The 14,298-nt window shown below is 42.3% G+C and overlaps 1 protein-coding gene across 1 annotated transcript in view; it reads left to right on the top strand.

Moving 5' to 3' along the window:
- The window catches only part of LOC100721982 (liprin-alpha-1-like), a 308,156-nt gene that overhangs the window by 211,225 nt on the left and 82,633 nt on the right, over positions 1-14,298 (top strand). The gene's annotated exons all lie outside the window — the stretch shown is intronic.

The raw sequence follows: 14,298 nt of genomic DNA, 5'->3' as shown, positions 1-14,298 counted from the left end.
TTCTCTGAGTTAACAGTCATTCTTAGCTGATTTTAAGTGTAATTTCTAGCGATGTAAATACATTGTCTTTTGAAAGATGAATCTAAAGCAGTGATAGAGCTTTCAGTGGTACAAAGAGCTTGCTGCAGCATGCACGCCATAGGTTTGCCTCCATTGACCTAAAGCCTGTTTTAAGCCATCATGTCTGGAGAACCGAGGACATTTGGAAATGTTGACTTAACTCACACATTTATTCTCAGTCTCCCTTTGCAGAGTTGTCTCCCTAGTGGACAGAGTGGTTAAGAGTTAGGCTTAGATATTTGAGCTCTGGCCGCTGAATCCTGGTTAATTCTCTAGTTAGCTGTGTGTCTCTGACAAAGTTACTTAGCTTGTGCTTCTACTTTCTCAATTGTCAAGTGGCAGTTACAGTTGTTCATACATCATGTGATTTTTTTTCAGTTCAATAGAATTATATGTGTGCACGTATATGTTTTAAAACATGGACCCAGGTCCTAAATATGTTACAATTATAGTCAGGCTTCTGAGACCTTGTTCTCTTTCCTGTTGACTGAGTGCAACCCTCAGTGCCTGAGCAAGGCCCCTGCAGAGGATGTTCCCTTATGTGTCCAAACCAGGCAGGCTAGAGTACCGGCCTGCTTTGAGCAGGGAGCACATCAGAATTTTGGCTTTCCAGACACTGGTCTGGGGAAGCATTACTGGGACCCTGCATCACAATGCATATTCTACTGTGTGTATGAGACATGAAAAATTCTTTAGGAAGTTGAAGGTAGGAATATTAAAAATACACACTTTTCTTGTACATGTGAATGGATTGTGGAGCTGTGAAGAAGGTGGTAAATGTCCATTTTCTTTCCTTCAAGCTCAACAGGCTCCCAGGATGGTCCTGTGAGCATTCCCAGCAGCAGTGACAGCAGGGAGGACCCACTCCACAAAGCTCTAAAGAAGAAGAGCATCAAGTCCTCCACTGATCGTTTGTTTGGCAAAAAGGAAAAGGGTCCGCCTGGACAAACTGGCAAAGAATCACCAAGACAAGGTGGGCCGGTTTTTGGCAGCTGTCCTAACTGCTGGGATTGGGAGAGCATGAGCTTTTTCCTCTGTACCTGCCACAGGTGTCCAGTGCCCACAAGGAATCATGGCTGAGCATTCTCCAGACAGCCCAGTCTGCCCACATGTGAACCAGAGCAGAGCAGTGGACATTCATTTGGCGTGAATGAATAACCCTCTTATATGCTAATTTATATGCTTGAACATTTATATGTGTTTGCTCGGAAGCTTACACATCAGAAATGATTTAGCTCTCTACCTTCAGAATCTTCTTCCTATTTGTGAAACATATAACTTTACCATGTTAATCTACTCCAAATTTGGGGAATTTCCTTCTTTAATGTAGCTGTTGTTTCTGAAACGGAAAACTCATCTCAGGATGCCTTCCAACTTAGCAAATTGGGAGGAAAGAATGAAAAAAATCATCAACTTCAAAAAAAGTAAGCTTTTTGTTATTTCTCCATCTCATGAAACACTTTTCTGAGTTAACAGTCATTCTTAGCTGATTTTAAGTGTAATTTCTAGCTATGTAAATACATTGTCTTTTGAAAGGTAAACCTAAAGCAGTGATAGAGCTTTCAGTGATACAAAGAGCTTGCTGCAGCATGCATGCCATAGGTTTGCCTCCCATTGACCTAAAGCCTGTTTTAAGCCATCATGTCTGGAGAACAGAGGACATTTGGAAATCTTGACTGAGTTCACACATGTATTCTCAGTCTTCCTTTTCAGAGTTGTTTCCCAGGATAATAGAATGGGTAATAGTTAGGCTTGGCCATTTGAGCTCTGGCCGCTGAATCCTGGTTAATTCTCTAGTTATCTGTGTGTCTTTGACAAAGTTACTTATCCTGTGCTTCAGTTTCCTCAACTGTCAAATGGAAGTTACAGTTCATACATCATGTGGCTGTTTTTCAGTTCAATAGAATTATATATGTGCATGTATATGTTTTATAACATGGACACAATTCCTAAATAAGTTACAATTATAGTCAGGCTTCTGAGACCTTGTTCTCTTTCCTGTTGACTGAGTGCAACCCTAAGTGCCTGAGTAAGGCCCCTGCAGAGGGTGTTCCCTTATGTGTCCAAACCAGGCAGGCTAGAGTACAGGCCTGCTCTGAGCAGGGAGCACATCAGAATCTTGGCTTTCCAGACACAGGTCTGTGGAAGCATTACTGGGACCCTGCATTACAATGCGTATTGTACTGTGTGTAAGAGACTTGAAATGTTTTTGAGGAAGTTGAAGGTAGGAATATTAAAAATGCAGACTGTTCTTGTACGTGTGAATGGACTGTGGAGCGGGGAAGAGGGTGGTAAAAATCCATTTTATTTCTTTGAAGCTCAACAGGCACCCAGGAAGGTCCTGTGAACAATCCCAGTAGCAGTGACAGCAGGCAGGACGCGCTCCACAAAGCCCCAAAGAAGAAGAGCATCAAGTCCTCCATTGGTCATTTGTTTGGCAAAAAGGAAAAGGGTCAGCCTGGACAAACTGGCAAAGAATCACCAAGACAAGGTGGGCCGGTTTTAGGCAGCTGTCCTAACTGCTGGGATTGGGAGAGCCTGAGATTTTTCCTATGTGCCTGCTGCAGGTGTCCAGTGCCCACGAGGAGTCATGGCTGAGCGTTCTCCTGACAGCCCAGTTTGCCCACGTGTGAAACAAAGCAGAGCAGTGGAAATTCATTTGGCGTGAATGAATAACCCTCTTAGGTGCTAATTTATACTCTTGAACATTTATATGTGTTTGCTCCGAAGCTTGCTCTTCAGAAATTATTCAGCTCTCTACCTGCAGAATCTTCTTCCTATTTGTGAAACATATATCTTTGCCATGTTAATTTACTGTAAATTTTGGGGCTTTTCTTCTTTTTTGTAGCTGTTGTTTCTGAAACGGAAAACTCACCTCAGGATGCCTTCCAACTTAGCAAATTGGGTGGAAAGGATGAAAAAAATCGTCAACTTCAAAAAAAGTAAGCTTTTTGTTATTTCTCCATCTCATGAAACACTTCTCTGAGTTAATAGTCATTATTAGCTGATTTTAAGTGTAATTTCTAGCGATGTAAATACATTGTCTTTTGAAAGATGAATCTAAAGCAGTGATAGAGCTTTCAGTGGTACAAAGAGCTTGCTGCAGCATGCACGCCATAGGTTTGCCTCAGTTGACCTAAAGCCTGTTTTAAGCCATCATGTCTGGAGAACCGAGGACATTTGGAAATGTTGACTTAACTCACACATTTATTCTCAGTCTCCCTTTGCAGAGTTGTCTCCCTAGTGGACAGAGTGGTTAAGAGTTAGGCTTAGACATTTGAGCTCTGGCCGCTGAATCCTGGTTAGTTCTCTAGTTAGCTGTGTGTCTCTGACAAAGTTACTTAGCTTGTGCTTCAGTTTTCTCAACTGTCAAATGGCAGTTACAGTTGTTCATACATCATGTGGTTTTTTTTCAGTTCAATAGAATTATATATGTGCACGTATATGTTTTAAAACATGGACCCAGGTCCTAAATATGTTACAATTATAGTCAGGCTTCTGAGACCTTGTTCTCTTTCCTGTTGACTGAGTGCAACCCTCAGTGCCTGAGCAAGGCCCCTGCAGAGGATGTTCCCTTATGTGTCCAAACCAGGCAGGGTAGAGTACCGGCCTGCTTTGAGCAGGGAGCACATCAGAATTTTGGGTTTCCAGACACTGGTCTGGGGAAGCATTACTGGGACCCTGCATCACAATGCATATTCTACTGTGTGTATGAGACTTGAAAAATTCTTTAGGAAGTTGAAGGTAGGAATATTAAAAATACACACTTTTCTTGTACATGTGAATGGACTGTGGAGCTGTGAAGAGGGTGGTAAAAGTCCATTTTCTTTCCTTCAAGCTCAACAGGCTCCCAGGATGGTCCTGTGAGCATTCCCAGCAGCAGTGACAGCAGGGAGGACCCACTCCACAAAGCTCTAAAGAAGAAGAGCATCAAGTCCTCCACTGGTCGTTTGTTTGGCAAAAAGGAAAAGGGTCCGCCTGGACAAACTGGGAAAGAATCACCAAGACAAGGTGGGCCGGTTTTTGGCAGCTGTCCTAACTGCTGGGATTGGGAGAGCATGAGCTTTTTCCTATGTACCTGCCACAGGTGTCCAGTGCCCCCAAAGAATCATGGCTGAGCATTCTCCAGACAGCCCAGTCTGCCCACATGTGAACCAGAGCAGAGCAGTGGACATTCATTTGGCGTGAATGAATAACCCTCTTATATGCTAATTTATACGCTTGAACATTTATATGTGTTTGCTCGGAAGCTTACACATCAGAAATGATTCAGCTCTCTACCTGCAGAATCTTCTTCCTATTTGTGAAACATATAACTTTGCCATGTTAATTTACTCTAAATTTGGGGAATTTTCTTCTTTTTTGTAGCTGTTGTTTCTGAAACGGAAAACTCATCTCAGGATGCCTTCCAACTTAGCAAACTGGGAGGAAAGGATGAAAAAAATCGTCAACTTCAAAAAAAGTAAGCTTTTTGTTATTTCTCCATCTCATGAAACACTTTTCTGAGTTAACAGTCATTCTTAGCTGATTTTCAGTGTAATTTCTAGCTATGTAAATACATTGTCTTTTGAAAGATGAACCTAAAGCAGTGATAGAGCTTTCAGTGATACAAAGAGCTTGCTGCAGCATGCATGCCATAGGTTTGCCTCCCATTGACCTAAAGCCTGTTTTAAGCCATCATGTCTGGAGAACAGAGGACATTTGGAAATCTTGACTGAGTTCACACATGTATTCTCAGTCTTCCTTTTCAGAGTTGTTTCCCAGGATAATAGAATGGGTAATAGTTAGGCTTGGCCATTTGAGCTCTGGCCGCTGAATCCTGGTTAATTCTCTAGTTAGCTGTGTGTCTCTGACAAAGTTACTTATCCTGTGCTTCAGTTTCCTCAACTGTCAAATGGAAGGTACAGTTCATACATCATGTGGCTGTTTTTCAGTTCAATAGAATTATATATGTGCATGTATATGTTTTATAACATGGACACAATTCCTAAATAAGTTACAATTATAGTCAGGCTTCTGAGACCATGTTCTCTTTCCTGTTGACTGAGTGCAACCCTCAGTGCCTGAGCAAGGCCCCTGCAGAGGATGTTCCCTTATGTGTCCAAACCAGGCAGGGTAGAGTACCGGCCTGCTTTGAGCAGGGAGCACATCAGAATTTTGGGTTTCCAGACACTGGTCTGGGGAAGCATTACTGGGACCCTGCATCACAATGCATATTCTACTGTGTGTATGAGACTTGAAAAATTCTTTAGGAAGTTGAAGGTAGGAATATTAAAAATACACACTTTTCTTGTACATGTGAATGGACTGTGGAGCTGTGAAGAGGGTGGTAAAAGTCCATTTTCTTTCCTTCAAGCTCAACAGGCTCCCAGGATGGTCCTGTGAGCATTCCCAGCAGCAGTGACAGCAGGGAGGACCCACTCCACAAAGCTCTAAAGAAGAAGAGCATCAAGTCCTCCACTGGTCGTTTGTTTGGCAAAAAGGAAAAGGGTCCGCCTGGACAAACTGGGAAAGAATCACCAAGACAAGGTGGGCCGGTTTTTGGCAGCTGTCCTAACTGCTGGGATTGGGAGAGCATGAGCTTTTTCCTATGTACCTGCCACAGGTGTCCAGTGCCCCCAAAGAATCATGGCTGAGCATTCTCCAGACAGCCCAGTCTGCCCACATGTGAACCAGAGCAGAGCAGTGGACATTCATTTGGCGTGAATGAATAACCCTCTTATATGCTAATTTATACGCTTGAACATTTATATGTGTTTGCTCGGAAGCTTACACATCAGAAATGATTCAGCTCTCTACCTGCAGAATCTTCTTCCTATTTGTGAAACATATAACTTTGCCATGTTAATTTACTCTAAATTTGGGGAATTTTCTTCTTTTTTGTAGCTGTTGTTTCTGAAACGGAAAACTCATCTCAGGATGCCTTCCAACTTAGCAAACTGGGAGGAAAGGATGAAAAAAATCGTCAACTTCAAAAAAAGTAAGCTTTTTGTTATTTCTCCATCTCATGAAACACTTTTCTGAGTTAACAGTCATTCTTAGCTGATTTTCAGTGTAATTTCTAGCTATGTAAATACATTGTCTTTTGAAAGATGAACCTAAAGCAGTGATAGAGCTTTCAGTGATACAAAGAGCTTGCTGCAGCATGCATGCCATAGGTTTGCCTCCCATTGACCTAAAGCCTGTTTTAAGCCATCATGTCTGGAGAACAGAGGACATTTGGAAATCTTGACTGAGTTCACACATGTATTCTCAGTCTTCCTTTTCAGAGTTGTTTCCCAGGATAATAGAATGGGTAATAGTTAGGCTTGGCCATTTGAGCTCTGGCCGCTGAATCCTGGTTAATTCTCTAGTTAGCTGTGTGTCTCTGACAAAGTTACTTATCCTGTGCTTCAGTTTCCTCAACTGTCAAATGGAAGGTACAGTTCATACATCATGTGGCTGTTTTTCAGTTCAATAGAATTATATATGTGCATGTATATGTTTTATAACATGGACACAATTCCTAAATAAGTTACAATTATAGTCAGGCTTCTGAGACCATGTTCTCTTTCCTGTTGACTGAGTGCAACCCTCAGTGCCTGAGTAAGGCCCCTGCAGAGGGTGTTCCCTTATGTGTCCAAACCAGGCAGGCTAGAGTACAGGCCTGCTCTGAGCAGGGAGCACATCAGAATCTTGGCTTTCCAGACACAGGTCTGTGGAAGCATTACTGGGACCCTGCATTACAATGCGTATTGTACTGTGTGTAAGAGACTCGAAACGTTTTTTAGGAAGTTGAAGGTAGGAATATTAAAAATGCAGACTGTTCTTGTACGTGTGAATGGACTGTGGAGCTGGGAAGAGGGTGGTAAAAATCCATTTTATTTCTTTGAAGCTCAACAGGCTCCCAGGAAGGTCCTGTGAACAATCCCAGTAGCAGTGACAGCAGGCAGGACGCGCTCCACAAAGCCCCAAAGAAGAAGAGCATCAAGTCCTCCATTGGTCATTTGTTTGGCAAAAAGGAAAAGGGTCAGCCTGGACAAACTGGCAAAGAATCACCAAGACAAGGTGGGCCGGTTTTAGGCAGCTGTCCTAACTGCTGGGATTGGGAGAGCGTGAGATTTTTCCTATGTGCCTGCTGCAGGTGTCCAGTGCCCACGAGGAGTCATGGCTGAGCGTTCTCCTGACAGCCCAGTTAGCCCACGTGTGAAACAAAGCAGAGCAGTGGAAATTCATTTGGCGTGAATGAATAACCCTCTTAGGTGCTAATTTATACTCTTGAACATTTATATGTGTTTGCTCGGAAGCTTACCCTTCAGAAATTATTCAGCTCTCTACCTGCAGAATCTTTTTCCTTTTTGTGAAACATATAACTTTGCCATGTTAATTTACTGTAAATTTGGGGGCTTTTCTTCTTTTTTGTAGCTGTTGTTTCTGAAACGGAAAACTCATCTCAGGATGCCTTCCAACTTAGAAAATTGGGAGGAAAGGATGAAAAAAATCGTCAACTTCAAAAAAAGTAAGCTTTTTTTTATTTCTCCATCTCATGAAACACTTCTCTGAGTTAACAGTCATTCTTAGCTGATTTTAAGTGTAATTTCTAGCGATGTAAATACATTGTCTTTTGAAAGATGAATCTAAAGCAGTGATAGAGCTTTCAGTGATACAAAGAGCTTGCTGCAGCAAGCACGCCATAGGTTTGCCTCCATTGACCTAAAGCCTGTTTTAAGCCATCATGTCTGGAGAACCGAGGACATTTGGAAATGTTGACTTAACTCACACATTTATTCTCAGTCTCCCTTTGCAGAGTTGTCTCCCTAGTGGACAGAGTGGTTAAGAGTTAGGCTTAGACATTTGAGCTCTGGCCGCTGAATCCTGGTTAATTCTCTAGTTAGCTGTGTGTCTCTGACAAAGTTACTTAGCTTGTGCTTCAGTTTTCTCAACTGTCAAATGGCAGTTACAGTTGTTCATACATCATGTGGTTTTTTTTTTCAGTTCAATAGAATTATATATGTGCACGTATATGTTTTAAAACATGGACCCAGGTCCTAAATATGTTACAATTATAGTCAGGCTTCTGAGACCTTGTTCTCTTTCCTGTTGACTGAGTGCAACCCTCAGTGCCTGAGCAAGGCCCCTGCAGAGGATGTTCCCTTATGTGTCCAAACCAGGCAGGCTAGAGTACCAGCCTGCTTTGAGCAGGGAGCACATCAGATTTTTGGCTTTCCAGACACTGGTCTGGGGAAGCATTACTGGGACCCTGCATCACAATGCATATTCTACTGTGTGTATGAGAATTGAAAAATTCTTTAGGAAGTTGAAGGTAGGAATATTAAAAATACACACTTTTCTTGTACATGTGAATGGACTGTGGAGCTGTGAAGAGGGTGGTAAAAGTCCATTTTCTTTCCTTCAAGCTCAACAGGCTCCCAGGATGGTCCTGTGAGCATTCCCAGCAGCAGTGACAGCAGGGAGGACCCACTCCACAAAGCTCTAAAGAAGAAGAGCATCAAGTCCTCCACTGGTCTTTTGTTTGGCAAAAAGGAAAAGGGTCCGCCTGGAAAAACTGGCAAAGAATCACCAAGACAAGGTGGGCCGGTTTTTGGCAGCTGTCCTAACTGCTGGGATTGGGAGAGCATGAGCTTTTTCCTATGTACCTGCCACAGGTGTCCAGTGCCCACAAGGAATCATGGCTGAGCATTCTCCAGACAGCCCAGTCTGCCCACATGTGAACCAGAGCAGAGCAGTGGACATTCATTTGGCGTGAATGAATAACCCTCTTATATGCTAATTTATACGCTTGAACATTTATATGTGTTTGCTCGGAAGCTTACACATCAGAAATGATTCAGCTCTCTACCTGCAGAATCTTCTTCCTATTTGTGAAACATATAACTTTGCCATGTTAATTTACTCTAAATTTGGGGAATTTTCTTCTTTTTTGTAGCTGTTGTTTCTGAAACGGAAAACTCATCTCAGGATGCCTTCCAACTTAGCAAATTGGGAGGAAAGGATTAAAAAAATCGTCAACTTCAAAAAAAGTAAGCTTTTTGTTATTTCTCCATCTCATGAAACACTTTTCTGAGTTAACAGTCATTCTTAGCTGATTTTAAGTGTAATTTCTAGCTATGTAAATACATTGTCTTTTGAAAGATGAACCTAAAGCAGTGATAGAGCTTTCAGTGATACAAAGAGCTTGCTGCAGCATGCATGCCATAGGTTTGCCTCCCATTGACCTAAAGCCTGTTTTAAGCCATCATGTCTGGAGAACAGAGGACATTTGGAAATCTTGACTGAGTTCACACATGTGTTCTCAGTCTTCCTTTTCAGAGTTGTTTCCCAGGATAATAGAATGGGTAATAGTTAGGCTTGGCCATTTGAGCTCTGGCCGCTGAATCCTGGTTAATTCTCTAGTTAGCTGTGTGTCTCTGACAAAGTTACTTATCCTGTGCTTCAGTTTCCTCAACTGTCAAATGGAAGTTACAGTTCATACATCATGTGGCTGTTTTTCAGTTCAATAGAATTATATATGTGCATGTATATGTTTTATAACATGGACACAATTCCTAAATAAGTTACAATTATAGTCAGGCTTCTGAGACCATGTTCTCTTTCCTGTTGACTGAGTGCAACCCTCAGTGCCTGAGTAAGGCCCCTGCAGAGGGTGTTCCCTTATGTGTCCAAACCAGGCAGGCTAGAGTACAGGCCTGCTCTGAGCAGGGAGCACATCAAAATCTTGGCTTTCCAGACACAGGTCTGTGGAAGCATTACTGGGACCCTGCATTACAATGCATATTGTACTGTGTGTAAGAGACTCGAAACGTTTTTTAGGAAGTTGAAGGTAGGAATATTAAAAATGCAGACTGTTCTTGTACGTGTGAATGGACTGTGGAGCTGGGAAGGGGGTGGTAAAAATCCATTTTATTTCTTTGAAGCTCAACAGGCTCCCAGGAAGGTCCTGTGAACAATCCCAGTAGCAGTGACAGCAGGCAGGACGCGCTCCACAAAGCCCCAAAGAAGAAGAGCATCAAGTCCTCCATTGGTCATTTGTTTGGCAAAAAGGAAAAGGGTCAGCCTGGACAAACTGGCAAAGAATCACCAAGACAAGGTGGGCCGGTTTTACGCAGCTGTCCTAACTGCTGGGATTGGGAGAACGTGAGATTTTTCCTATGTGCCTGCTGCAGGTGTCCAGTGCCCACGAGGAGTCATGGCTGAGCGTTCTCCTGACAGCCCAGTTTGCCCACGTGTGAAACAAAGCAGAGCAGTGGAAATTCATTTGGCGTGAATGAATAACCCTCTTAGGTGCTAATTTATACTCTTGAACATTTATATGTGTTTGCTCGGAAGCTTAATCTTCAGAAATTATTCAGCTCTCTACCTGCAGAATCTTTTTCCTTTTTGTGAAACATATAACTTTGCCATGTTAATTTACTGTAAATTTGGGGGCTTTTCTTCTTTTTTGTAGCTGTTGTTTCTGAAACGGAAAACTCATCTCAGGATGCCTTCCAACTTAGAAAATTGGGAGGAAAGGATGAAAAAAATCGTCAACTTCAAAAAAAGTAAGCTTTTTTTTATTTCTCCATCTCATGAAACACTTCTCTGAGTTAACAGTCATTCTTAGCTGATTTTAAGTGTAATTTCTAGCGATGTAAATACATTGTCTTTTGAAAGATGAATCTAAAGCAGTGATAGAGCTTTCAGTGATACAAAGAGCTTGCTGCAGCAATCACGCCATAGGTTTGCCTCCATTGACCTAAAGCCTGTTTTAAGCCATCATGTCTGGAGAACCGAGGACATTTGGAAATGTTGACTTAACTCACACATTTATTCTCAGTCTCCCTTTGCAGAGTTGTCTCCCTAGTGGACAGAGTTGTTAAGAGTTAGGCTTAGACATTTGAGCTCTGGCCGCTGAATCCTGGTTAATTCTCTAGTTAGCTGTGTGTCTCTGACAAAGTTACTTAGCTTGTGCTTCAGTTTTCTCAACTGTCAAATGGCAGTTACAGTTGTTCATACATCATGTGGTTTTTTTTTTCAGTTCAATAGAATTATATATGTGCACGTATATGTTTTAAAACATGGACCCAGGTCCTAAATATGTTACAATTATAGTCAGGCTTCTGAGACCTTGTTCTCTTTCCTGTTGACTGAGTGCAACCCTCAGTGCCTGAGCAAGGCCCCTGCAGAGGATGTTCCCTTATGTGTCCAAACCAGGCAGGCTAGAGACCCGGCCTGCTTTGAGCAGGGAGCACATCAGAATTTTGGCTTTCCAGACACTGGTCTGGGGAAGCATTACTGGGACCCTGCATCACAATGCATATTCTACTGTGTGTATGAGAATTGAAAAATTCTTTAGGAAGTTGAAGGTAGGAATATTAAAAATACACACTTTTCTTGTACATGTGAATGGACTGTGGAGCTGTGAAGAGGGTGGTAAAAGTCCATTTTCTTTCCTTCAAGCTCAACAGGCTCCAAGGATGGTCGTGTGAGCATTCCCAGCAGCAGTGACAGCAGGGAGGACCCACTCCACAAAGCTCTAAAGAAGAAGAGCATGAAGTCCTCCACTGGTCGTTTGTTTGGCAAAAAGGAAAAGGGTCCGCCTGGACAAACTGGCAAAGAATCACCAAGACAAGGTGGGCCGGTTTTTGGCAGCTGTCCTAACTGCTGGGATTGGGAGAGCATGAGCTTTTTCCTATGTACCTGCCACAGGTGTCCAGTGCCCACAAGGAATCATGGCTGAGCATTCTCCAGACAGCCCAGTCTGCCCACATGTGAACCAGAGCAGAGCAGTGGACATTCATTTGGCGTGAATGAATAACCCTCTTATATGCTAATTTATACGCTTGAACATTTATATGTGTTTGCTCGGAAGCTTACACATCAGAAATGATTCAGCTCTCTACCTGCAGAATCTTCTTCCTATTTGTGAAACATATAACTTTGCCATGTTAATTTACTCTAAATTTGGGGAATTTTCTTCTTTTTTGTAGCTGTTGTTTCTGAAACGGAAAACTCATCTCAGGATGCCTTCCAACTTAGCAAATTGGGAGGAAAGGATGAAAAAAATCGTCAACTTCAAAAAAAGTAAGCTTTTTGTTATTTCTCCATCTCATGAAACACTTTTCTGAGTTAACAGTCATTCTTAGCTGATTTTAAGTGTAATTTCTAGCGATGTAAATACATTGTCTTTGGAAAGGTGAACCTAAAGCAGTGATAGAGCATTCAGTGATACAAAGAGCTTGCTGCAGCATGCATGCCATAGGTTTGCCTCCCATTGACCTAAAGCCTGTTTTAAGCCATCATGTCTGGAGAACAGAGGACATTTGGAAATCTTGACTGAGTTCACACATGTATTCTCAGTCTTCCTTTTCAGAGTTGTTTCCCAGGATAATAGAATGGGTAATAGTTAGGCTTGGCCATTTGAGCTCTGGCCGCTGAATCCTGGTTAATTCTCTAGTTAGCTGTGTGTCTCTGACAAAGTTACTTATCCTGTGCTTCAGTTTCCTCAACTGTCAAATGGAAGTTACAGTTCATACATCATGTGGCTCTTTTTCAGTTCAATAGAATTATATATGTGCATGTATATGTTTTATAAGATGGACACAATTCCTAAATAAGTTACAATTATAGTCAGGCTTCTGAGACCTTGTTCTCTTTCCTGTTGACTGAGTGCAACCCTCAGTGCCTGAGTAAGGCCCCTGCAGAGGGTGTTCCCTTATGTGTCCAAACCAGGCAGGCTAGAGTACAGGCCTGCTCTGAGCAGGGAGCACATCAGAATCTTGGCTTTCCAGACACAGGTCTGTGGAAGCATTACTGGGACCCTGCATTACAATGCGTATTGTACTGTGTGTAAGAGACTCGAAACGTTTTTTAGGAAGTTGAAGGTAGGAATATTAAAAATGCAGACTGTTCTTGTACGTGTGAATGGACTGTGGAGCTGGGAAGAGGGTGGTAAAAATCCATTTTATTTCTTTGAAGCTCAACAGGCTCCCAGGAAGGTCCTGTGAACAATCCCAGTAGCAGTGACAGCAGGCAGGACGCGCTCCACAAAGCCCCAAAGAAGAAGAGCATCAAGTTCTCCATTGGTCATTTGTTTGGCAAAAAGGAAAAGGGTCAGCCTGGACAAACTGGCAAAGAATCACCAAGACAAGGTGGGCCGGTTTTAGGCAGCTGTCCTAACTGCTGGGATTGGGAGAGCGTGAGATTTTTCCTATGTGCCTGCTGCAGGTGTCCAGTGCCCACGAGGAGTGATGGCTGAGCGTTCTCCTGACAGCCCAGTTTGCCCACGTGTGAAACAAAGCAGAGCAGTGGAAATTCATTTGGCGTGAATGAATAACCCTCTTAGGTGCTAATTTATACTCTTGAACATTTATATGTGTTTGCTCGGAAGCTTACCCTTCAGAAATTATTCAGCTCTCTACCTGCAGAATCTTCTTCCTATTTGTGAAACATATAACTTTGCCATGTTAATTTACTGTAAATTTGGGGGCTTTTCTTCTTTTTTGTAGCTGTTGTTTCTGAAACGGAAAACTCATCTCAGGATGCCTTCCACCTTAGCAAATTGGGAGGAAAGTATGAAAAAAATCGTCAACTTCAAAAAAAGTAAGCTTTTTGTTATTTCTCCATCTCATGAAACACTTTTCTGAGTTAACAGTCATTCTTAGCTGATTTTAAGTGTAATTTCTAGCGATGTAAATACATTGTCTTTGGAAAGGTGAACCTAAAGCAGTGATAGAGCATTCAGTGATACAAAGAGCTTGCTGCAACATGCATGCCATAGGTTTGCCTCCCATTGACCTAAAGCCTGTTTTAAGCCATCATGTCTGGAGAACAGAGGACATTTGGAAATCTTGACTGAGTTCACACATGTATTCTCAGTCTTCCTTTTCAGAGTTGTTTCCCAGGATAATAGAATGGGTAATAGTTAGGCTTGGCCATTTGAGCTCTGGCCGCTGAATCCTGGTTAATTCTCTAGTTAGCTGTGTGTCTCTGACAAAGTTACTTATCCTGTGCTTCAGTTTCCTCAACTGTCAAATGGAAGTTACAGTTCATACATCATGTGGCTCTTTTTCAGTTCAATAGAATTATATATGTGCATGTATATGTTTTATAAGATGGACACAATTCCTAAATAAGTTACAATTATAGTCAGGCTTCTGAGACCTTGTTCTCTTTCCTGTTGACTGAGTGCAACCCTCAGTGCCTGAGTAAGGCCCCTGCAGAGGGTGTTCCCTTATGTGTCCAAACTAGGCAGGCTAGAGT

The sequence above is a fragment of the Cavia porcellus genome, unplaced genomic scaffold, assembly GCF_034190915.1.
Source record: "Cavia porcellus strain 051 isolate PalLab524CR breed Dunkin Hartley unplaced genomic scaffold, mCavPor4.1 scaffold_7, whole genome shotgun sequence".
NCBI classification, from domain to species: domain Eukaryota; kingdom Metazoa; phylum Chordata; class Mammalia; order Rodentia; family Caviidae; genus Cavia; species Cavia porcellus.
Note: the sequence above shows the minus strand (reverse complement) of the source record. Positions and strands in the feature narration are given on the sequence as shown.